Below are 8790 nucleotides of genomic sequence, written 5' to 3'. Positions count from 1 at the left end.
ACTACGAGTGCCTTCCATTGCTCTAATGTCACTCTAAAGTCGAGGCACAAAATAATATTAAAGTGCATATAAATATAGTCACATAAGCATGAACGAAGAACCAAAAATAAACACCACATAAGATATATATACACATAGAACAGTTATACACAGAACACATAACTGTGACAAACAGTCATACATGAGCAGTCAAGCAAATATATACAAAAGTACTCCCGTGAAGCCAAAAGAGGGTCTGTCAAAATACACTGTACAACCTAGGTCCCAAAAGGTACAAAAGGTACGAAACAGCTAACCAAAAGCTTTTCCTAGGTATCCCTCACACGGGAGCAAAACAAGGCTCAAAAACCCTAATCTAGTCCTCGACGGAGCCAACCGACTCCCCCCCAGAGCTAGAGCTAGAGGCGCCTCCCTGACCTAGAGCTCCGTCACCCTGGAACTCCCCCTGGCGCATTAGCGCCAATCACCCCCTGGATCAGCGCCCCACACTCATCGATAATAGCACCGGACCGGTCTCTCACCTCCCGGACTACTCGCATAAGGCGGTCGTTAACCACCTGCAACTGCTCTCTCAGAGCGTTCGTCCTCTCCTGCTCCATGGCCACGTCCCCCTGGAGCTCCCCAATCCTATCGGCCTGCATCCGCGTGATGCCCCTAAGCCTAAGGGTCTCAATGCGCTCCCTGGCGGCGGCACATCTAAGCCTCCGTCGCTCAGCAAGCACTGCCACAACCACGTGGTCCGCGTAAGAATAAAACTGGCAACGCCTATAGCGGCGGGTCCGGCTAGCGGTATACCACAGCCGGATCGGACCTCCTGGTCTCTCCTGGTAGTCGATAACCCGTGGGTGCCTCTGAGGTGGCTCGCCTCCGCCTGCTCCACTAGTACCGGCCATAACCTACAAGATAGCAAAGGTTTATAGCTTAGACAATATATTCACACTTAATGGCGTCTAAACACAATCCCCAAAAGTTCTAAGAATCAGGGTTCAGGTTCGCCCAGGTTATTTCTAACCTAGGCTCTGATACCACCTGTGACAGCCCCACCTTCCCCTAAGGCGTACCAAAGGGGTTAGCGGACTGCCTGCCCAACTCTCGCCAGGACTACTAAAACGGTCAAACACTAACACAAGTCGTTCGGGAAACTATTAGCGCGCTTAACCAAACCAACAAACGAGAAACGGAAAAATTGGAAATCCAAAACGTAAAGCAAATAGTGCATTGCCACGTCACAATCCACCAAGGCCCAACTAAATACAGGTAACTTTCAACAATCCCCGAAAGGTATATATACAAGCCAAATATAATACATTGAACAGGAGTACACACACACTGTTACAAACCACATTCGTGGGTTTACAAGCCAAAAGGAAACATTTAAAATCCGAGTACAAATAAAGTTTCCAACTATTGAGGAGCTATACAAAATCTCTCAACTAGCTCTACTCAACTCATTCTTCAAAATCAAAGTCCAAAAGGTAAATCCCTGTAAGGAAAACAAAATTCACGGTGTGAGCTTTCGCCCAATGAGGTACCGTCACGTAAATAGACCAGGATCACATAAACACAAGAATATTCAATCCAAATACATACGTCCAGTAAGCAAAAGCAACAACACCCAAGTATAAGGAATAAAAGGATACGGATGGCTCTCAAGAGCCCTTTTCCTCTTTTGCCATGCTTGATCTCATCTCATTGACTCTCCGTCAACGTATACCAGGTAATCGTGACCGTAGACTCCTCTTTACTCCAATTATCCGTCCACCTCACTTTCCCCTTACCGGGCCCGAACACCAAACAGTACAGAGTTGGTATTACTCGAGTAAACCAGAATCAAGGGTCTCATACCCAAAGATTCCCAAATACAGTCCCCATGGCTTGTCAAATGTCCCCGACCAAGTCCTTACTGGCTCGAGTCCATTGACTTCCAATGAGGTAGAGCTCAGAGTGAACAGTAACGATTGGTATCCAATTGACACCAAATCAAGTACAGTCAAGAGTATTCAAGTAATATCATAAACAGTCAAGTAAGCTTAATAGAATAACCAGTCAAGAAGGCCAGAGAGTACGAGAGTGGTAAAGTACACCCTCGTCTCACCTATCTCAAACAAGCATCACAACTAGTCCAAATCACAGAATTCAAGTACAAGAAAGCCACGGAATAACAAACATGTGAGTAGTACACTCACCAAATTCAACAAAGAAATTTCACAAGTTTTCGCCCGACGTGAGCCTCGGATCACCGGCACGCCCTATAACAATCAAGAAAGTACAATGAAAACGCAAACACAAGTCGAATACCTTTTTCTAGGAACTATTAAGGCAAGACCCAAATATAGCTTGGAAATGAAAAATACATAACATTTAGGGTTAAACGTAGAAACAAACCCAAAAACCGTTCATTTCTAGTCAATCTCAACCCAACTCACAAGAATCAAATACCCTAGATACTCGGACAGCATTTCCCCTAAAATTTCAGCTTTTCCAACCTGCAAGACAACCAATAAAACTATCCAACACAACCACAAGCACCCACAATTCATAAGCCATTCAATATACTTCATTAGGGTCACAATACCCTTCAATTATAGCCAATTAGAAGTTCAACAATCAACTATAGAAAACCCCCAAATTGAAACCCTAAATCTGAAATTTTCCGCACAAGCGGAAATTTTCCGCAATTAACGCACAAGAGAGCTATTTAATACCATTTAGAACCACCAATTCAAGCTCAATCATATCCATCATAGGAAAACAGAAAAATTCCAGAAAAAATCAGAAAATTAGGAAACTTCACTCCAATCCACCAAATCTTCCGTAAAATCGCGTAAATAGCTACTATAAGGCACCAATTGGCCAAAAATTAAAACCAAAAGATGAGTTCCAAGCAAGATACCTTAGTTCTTCAAGAAAGGTTGTAGCTTGTGAGGTTTTCTTCCAAAACAACACCACTAAACTCTTCAAAGACCCTTAGCAAGATGTTTTTATGGACTAATTTGGGAATTAATCGGTTAGTTTTCAAGATTTGGCAAGGATTTGTAGATGAAAGGTTGAAGAATTTTTTTCTCCTTTGCTTGCTAGAGGTTTGGCCAAGAGATGGTGAAGAATGAAGATGATTGAGTCAAATTTGGACTTTAAGGAAAGTAAAGAAAGTTTAGTCAAAAGTTAGGCAAGCTTGGTCCAACCAAAATTGGACACTTGGCATGTGACGACCCCACCTCCCCTAAGCCGAACCAGAGGGTTCGGCGGACCGCCTGCCCAGCTCTCGCCGGGACTCAGTCGTTCACTACAATCCTCAAATGAATTACAATATAAACCTCAAATATTACAATATAAATCTCCAATATACATCAAATTCTCCAAAAATTACATGTCATAAGCGAAGCGAAAACAATTCCCCAAACTATACATCAAATGATTTCCAAATCCAAATTGTACAAAACATAGGGCCATCCAGTCACGTGTACAAGTACTACAAGTCCTTCCTTCGCCTTGAGCCCTGTGAGGGGAATAAATATTTTTGGGTGAGTTAGAAGCTCAGCGAGTAACCAGTAAAATCAGTAATCAAATCGGTTTAACAATAGTTCATTTCAATGATGTCATAAATCAATGATGTCATAAATCAAATGATAAGTCCAGAAATAATTACGACATTCACAAAATATTAAATATGGAGTATCAAGAATTCAGAAACATTTACAATGAAAGTGATAGTAACATTCATTAAAAGGATACGGGTGGTTCCCAAGCCAATTCTTTTGTCGAGTTTGATCACTGGTTGACCCTTAAGATCCTGAGCTACACAGCTCACTTCTCTTGCTCAAGTCACGAGCAATAAATGCTCTAAAATATTTTTCAAGCAATAAATGCTCTAGTTCAAGCAATAAATGCTCTGGTTCAGGCAATAAATGCTCTGGTTCAAGCAATAAAGCAATAAATGTTCTCAAGCAATAAATGCTCTGGTTCAACCAATAAATGCTCTCAAGCAATAAATGCTCTGGTTCAAGCAATAAATGCTCTGGTTCAAGCAATAAATGCTCTGGTTCAAGCATAAATGCTCTAGTTCAAGCAATAATGCTCTCAAGCAATAAATGCTCTGGTTCAAGCAATAAATGCTCTGCAAATATTCACAAGCCATGAATGCTCTATAACAAATCATAAAAATCATATTTCACAGGTATTAATAGCAACTAATGGGGTTTAGATCGAGTGCGATAAAGTACACCCTCGCCTAAGTGCCCATTCATAGTAAACTCATTTTTGTATTGAGTTACACAGAAATCCTGATCACTCACATACAAGCACGCATGATATGCCAGAAAACAGTTCAAAAGTAACTTTGGAAACAGGTCAAAAGTAACTTTGGAAACAGTTCAAAAGTAAATAATGCAGGAAACGGTTCATAATTAACTTTAGAAATAGTTTGAAGTCACTCACCTCCATGGCTCAGAAATCATCCATCATATATCATTGCCTTGCTCAAATCCAAGTCTTAGATCACAAACCCTATGCAAACAGGTCCCTTCAAAGTTCGGACAGCACTTCCCTTGAATTTACTAACTTTTCCAGCCATCATGGCTTCATTATTTTTCTCATTCAAACCCAAAGGTACACACAACAACAAGTTCATCCAATAGCCATTCAGCAAGCTCCAAGTAGTACTAGTACAAGTCAAACTAGGGAAAAATCCGGAAATGAAAGTTAAGCTCAAAACCAGAAAAACAGTTTTGATGTCATTTTACGGTAATGGTACCAAAGGCGTTACGATGGTCGGATGAAGGTGCAAGACCCACTGTTTCGAAGCTAAGAGATAGGGCTACAATATTACAGAAAGTCACTCGACCCATTTTCGAGTGTAACCAGGTCAAAAATGCAAAATACCATACCAGAATCACAAAAACAGATTCACAGAACGCATTCTAGCGGAAACATCATAACTCAGGCTCTCCAAGTCCAAATCCAGAAATTCCAAAACCATATGAAAGCTAAGAAACAGGGATAAATTTCACCAGAAGACCTTAACAACCAATTCGTAATCAATTCCAGCCAAAACAACCAATTACAGGCGCAATTCTTACATTCGGGTAAAACCAGAACAGCAATAGTAATTTCGACTTTTCTCATTCTACACTACTCCGATTGACCTGAAATTTTGTAGGCACCTCTAAAATGTCATTCCCTACAACTTTCATGTTTTAAGCCAAGGCTAATTCGGCCTCTATCTATGAGATATAAATTCGGGCAGAATGTAATCATCATGAACCCTAACTTGTCAATTTTTCTTCCAAACAGAAATTGGTTGCAATTACTCACTTTTTCCACCTCATAGAGTCCTTAAGCATCATTTCCAATCATCATACATGACAACATAATCATACTCATATTAAAAAAGAAAAATCCCCAAAAATTATAAAACTTCACCAATTCAACCAAAACCAAGAAATAATCCATAAAGTTGCACCTTATACCACCACTAATCATCAATTAAGCATCACTAGAGGGAGGAGAGTGGTTCTTCACAACTCACCTTAGCCATACAAGAGATAGAGCAACAAATCACCTTAGCTTTCCAAACAACTCCACAAAACACCTCAAGACCACTTAGCAAAGAGATTTTATGGAATGATTTGGAGTTTTATTGGTTGGATTTGAAGATTGAACAAGAAATAGAAGGAAGAAATTGAGAGCTTTTCTTTCTTTCTTGAGCAAGAACATTCGGCCAAGAAGCTTGCAAAATGAAGTGATTTTTGGTCAATTTTAATTAAATGGTAAAGTTATGAATAGTAGTCAAATGGCAAGACTAAATCTTATGGTGACACTTGTCACCTTTTGGTTCAAAACTTATCTTTTTGTCTCTCCAATACAAATATCTTAACACCTTGTAAAATAATATCACTTAATACAAAATTCCAACAAGTTGTCAAAAATATAATGCATTTACCGCACTAGCGGGTCCCATTTCCAAAATACGCTTTTAATTTCTCAAAAACTAACCGATACTAGAAAAATCATTTTAAAACTATCTTTGCTCATAAACTTTATCTGGGGAATTTTTCTAATAAAGAAAATGTAGAAAAAGCGGGCGATTAAATAAAATAAATCCTAGAAAATTAGAAAATTTCCGGGTTCTCACACTCATACTTTTCGGGGCGTCACATGGCACTTTGTCTTGCTAGAGTTATCTTCTTGTCCCTCATGGCTAATCCATCTAGGCAACCTCCAATTATCTCCTAATACCTAGTAACAACATCCCTTTACGTAAAATTTAACCTAATTGGTCAAATTTCTCTCACCTAATGCACTAGCGGGTCCCACGACCAAAAGACGTTCCAAAATTCACACGAACTACCTTATACTAGAAAAATGATTTAAAAACTATATTTACTGATAAAATGTTGAGAAAAGTAATCTAATAAAGAAAATAAAAGAAACGGGTGCACAGGAATAAAATAATAAATAAATAATAATAATTTTTTTTTTCTCTGGGTTCTCACAGATTGGTAGTTGTTACCTTAAGCCATTAATTTCAATTTCATTCCTTTTAGACCCCTAATATTCAATAAATTGACCCCTCGAACTTCTTTGACTTTTACAAGCTAGTCTCTACTTGTTTTAATTTCTTAAACATAGGTTGTTTGCCTCCTTTTAAGTGCCTTTGATTGATTCAATTTCACACTTATTCCAATTTCATGTGATTATTTCTTAATTTAAGTGATGCCTTGACCTTTTCTTTTATTTTGGAGGGTAAATAAGTAATTTCACTCCATTAGGGCCCCAACTCAAGGGAGGTACACCCAATCCCTTATTTCTCACTTTATTTGATCCTACATGCCCTATGTGATTTTATGTGTTTAATTGCATGCCTATTGAAAGTGTTTTATATTTATTATTTTATTTACTTATTTATTGGCTTTAGTCTTGTATATCTATCATTTGGGAGGCACTCGAATGCCAAAATTGTAATAGTTAGGAATTTAATTGTTTTATTCCTTCTTATTTCCCCTTTTAGATTGTAGTAGGCTTCCCCCCTCCTGATGTAATAGTTAGGGTTTCTTTGTTTTTCTTTGTGTGATTTGCATGCGCATGTGCTATGTGTTTAATTGCTTTCTTAGGGTTTGGCATCTAGATATGCATGCTTGTGTGTTATGTGTTATGTGAATTACGTGCTCACATGCCTACTCGCTTTAATTATGCACATTTCTTTATGTATGTATGATGGATGCAAAATGCACGAAACCGTGGCTAGTCCAACGCTAATCATGGTCTTCCCCCCAAGCTCTTACAAGTCCAATGCTTGTGAGAGAGCGCTAGTGAAGGACTAGTCGAATGCTAGATCCAATAGGACCGTCCCTCGCTAGTGTGACAGCCCCACCTCCCCCTAAGGCGAACCAGAGGGTTCGGCGGGCCGCCTGCCCAACTCTCGCCGGGACTCAGTCGCTCACTAAAGTCCTCAAATAAATTACAATATAAATCCCGAGTCTCCAAAAATTACATGTCACAAATGCAGCGGAAACTAATTCCCAACTATACATCAAATGATTCCAAATCCAAACTGTACAAGATATAAGCCATCCAGCCACGTGAATAAGTACTACCAGCCTTCCTTCGCCACGAGCCCTGTGGAGGGGAATAAAAATATTTTTGGGGTGAGCTAGAAGCTCAGTGAGTAACCAGTAAAATCAGTAATCAAATCGGTTTAACAATAGTTCATTTCAATGATGTCATAAATCAAATGATAAGTCCAGAAACAATTACGACATTTACAAAACATTAAATATGGAGTATCAAGAATTCAAGAAACATTTACAATAGAAAGCGATAGTAACATTCATTAAGGATACGGGTGGCTCCCAAGCCAATTCTTTTGTCGAGTTTGATCACTGGTTGACCCTTAAGATCCTGAGCTACACAGCTCACTTCTCTTGCCCAAGTCACGAGCAATAAATGCTCTAAAATATTTTTCAAGCAATAAACCAATAAATGCTCTCAAGCAATAAATGCTCTGGTTCAAGCAATAAATGCTCTGCAAATATTCACAAGCCATGAATGCTCTATAACAAATCATAAAAATCATATTTCACAGGTATTAATAGCAACTAATGGGGTTTAGATCGAGTGCGATAAAGTACACCCTCGCCTAAGTGCCCATTCATAGTAAACTCATTTTTGTATTGAGTTACACAGAAATCCTGATCACTCACATAATAGCACGCATGATATGCAAGAAAATAGTTCAAAAGTAACTTTGGAAACAGGTCAAAAGTAAATAAGACAAGAAAACAGTTCAAAAGTAACTTTGGAAACAGTTCAAAAGTAAATAATGCAGGAAACGGTTCATAATTAACTTTAGAAATAGTTTGAAGTCACTCACTTCCATGGCTCAGAAATCATCCATCATATATCATTGCCTTGCTCAAATCCAAGTCTTAGATCACAAACCCTATGCAAACAGGTCCCTTCAAAGTTCGGACAGCACTTCCCTTGAATTTACTAACTTTTCCAGCCATCATGGCTTCATTATTTCCTCATTCCAATCCAAATGTACACACACAACAACAAGTTCATCCAATAGCCATTCAGCAAGCTCCAAGTAGTACTAGTACAAGTCAAGCTAGGAAAAAGTTCGGAAATGAAAGTTAAGCTCAAAACCAGAAAAACAGTTTTGACGTCATTTTACGGTAATGGTACCAAAGGCGCTACGATTGTCGGAAGAAGGTGCAAGACCCACTGTTTGGAAGCTAAGAGATAGGGCTAAAATATTGTAGAAGGTCACTCAACCCAGTTTCGAGTGTA

Source organism: Coffea eugenioides, chromosome 2, assembly GCF_003713205.1.
Source record: "Coffea eugenioides isolate CCC68of chromosome 2, Ceug_1.0, whole genome shotgun sequence".
Classification (NCBI taxonomy): domain Eukaryota; kingdom Viridiplantae; phylum Streptophyta; class Magnoliopsida; order Gentianales; family Rubiaceae; genus Coffea; species Coffea eugenioides.
Note: the sequence above shows the minus strand (reverse complement) of the source record.